The sequence below is a fragment of the Arachis duranensis genome, chromosome 6 (genome assembly GCF_000817695.3).
Source record: "Arachis duranensis cultivar V14167 chromosome 6, aradu.V14167.gnm2.J7QH, whole genome shotgun sequence".
In the NCBI taxonomy this organism is placed as follows: domain Eukaryota; kingdom Viridiplantae; phylum Streptophyta; class Magnoliopsida; order Fabales; family Fabaceae; genus Arachis; species Arachis duranensis.
In genome coordinates, this window is record NC_029777.3 from 72,784,722 (window position 1) to 72,787,025 (window position 2,304).

The following is a 2,304-nucleotide window of genomic DNA, read 5'->3' on the forward strand; positions in this document are numbered from 1 at the left end:
TTTTTCACTGCTTTTTCTTGCTTCAAGAATCAATTTTCATGATTTTTCAGATTAACAATAGCATTTCTCTTTGTTCATCATTCTTTCAAGAGCCAACAATTTTAACATTCATAAACAACAAGATCAAAATTATGCACTGTTCAAGCATTCATTCAGAAAACAAAAAGTATTGTCACCACATCAATATAATTAAACTAAATTCAAGGACCATTTTCAAAATTTATGTACTTCTTGTTCTTTTGAATTAAAAACATTTTTCATTTAAGAGAGGTGAAGGATTTATGGAATTTATTCATAGCTTTAAGACATAGTTACTATATACTAATGATCATGTAATGAAGACACAAATATAGATGACATAATAAGCATAAAAACCAAAAAAAACAGAAAAATAAGAACAAGGAATGAATCCACCTTAGTGGCGTCTTTTTCTTGAAGGACCAATAATGTCCTTAAGCTCTTCTATGTCCCTTCCTTGCCTTTGTTGCTCCTCCCTCATTGCTCTTTGATCTTCTCTAATTTCATGGAGAATGATGGAGTGCTCTTGATATTCCACCCATAATTGATCCACATTGTAACTCAAATCTTCTAAGGAAGTGTTGAGTTGTTCCCAATAGTTGTTGGAAGGAAAGTGCATCCCTTGAGACATCTCTGGGATTTCTTGGTGATGAGCTTCCTCATGCGTCTCTTGGGTTCCATGAGTGGGCTCTCTTGTTTGCTCCATCCTTTTCTTAGTGATGGGCTTGTCCTCCTCAATGAGGATGTCTCCTTCTATGATAACTCCAGCTGAGTAACATAGATGGCAAATAAGGTGAGGAAAAGCTAGCCTTGCCATGAGATGAGGAAAAGCTAGCCTTGCCAAAGTTGAGGGCTTATCGACTATTTTGTAGAATTCATTGGAGATGACTTCATGAACTTCTACTTCCTCTCCATTCATGATGCTATGAATCATGATGGCCCGATCCACAGTAACTTCAGATCGGTTGCTAGTGGGGATGAAGGAGCGTTGGATGAACTCCAACCATCCTCTAGCCACAGGCTTGAGGTCCAGTCTTCTTAGTTGAACCGGCTTGCCTTTGGAATCTCTTTTCCATTGAGTTCCTTCCACACATATGTCCATAAGGACTTGGTCCAACCTTTGATTAAAGTTGACCCTTCTAGTGTAGGGGCGTGCTTCTCTTTGCATCATGGGCAAGTTGAACGCCAACCTCACATTTTCCGGACTAAAATCTAAGTATTTCCCCCGAACCATTGTAAGATAATTCTTTGGGTTCGGGTTCTTACTTTGATCATGGTTCCTAGTGATTCATGCATTGGCATAGAACTCTTGAACCATTAAGATTCCGACTTGTTGGATGGGGTTGGTTAGAACTTCCCAACCTCTTCTTTGAAAGGGACTTCGGGGATCACCTTCTTCTTGGCTACAACATCATAGAAGTGGTCTTGATGGGCTTTGGAGATGAATCTTTCCATCTCCCATGACTCGGAGGTGGAAGCTTTTGTCTTCCCTTTCCCTTTTCTAGAGGATTCTCCGGCCTTAGGTGCCATCAATGGTTATGGAAAAACAAAAAGCTATGCTTTTACCACACCAAACTTAGAATATTGCTCACCCTCGAGCAAGAGATGAAAGAAGAGAAGAAGGAGAAGAAAATATAGAAGAGAGGGGGAGAGCTGTATTCGGCCAAGAAGGAGAAGAGAGGTTTGTGTTGTGTGAAAATTAAGGAGAATGGAGGGGTTTATATAGGGAGAGGAGATGGGGTAGGTTCGGCTATTTAGGGTGGGTTTGGGTGGGAAAGAAATTTGAATTTGAAGGTAGGTGGGTGGTGCACGAAATTGTGATCAATACTTTTCACAAATCAAATAATCCCGGGTAATGAATCCAAAAACTTGGTGTTCAATACCATGGCATAAACACAACTTCGCACAACTAACCAGCAAGTGTACTGGGTCGTCCAAGTAATAAACCTTATGCGAGTAAGGGTCGATCCCACAGAGATTGTTGGTATGAAGCAAGCTATGGTCACCTTGTAAATCTTAGTCAGGCAGACTCAAATGGATATGAATGATGATATACGAATAAAACATAAAGATAAAGATAGAGATACTTATGTAATTCATTGGTAGGAATTTCAGATAAGCGTATGAAGATGCTTTCCCTTCCGTCTCTCTGCTTTCCTACTGTCTTCATCCAATCCTTCTTACTCCTTTCCATGGCAAGCTTAAGCAAGGGTTTCACCGTTGTCAGTGGCTACCTCCCATCCTCTCAGTGAAAATGTTCAACGCACCCTGTCACGGCACGGCTAT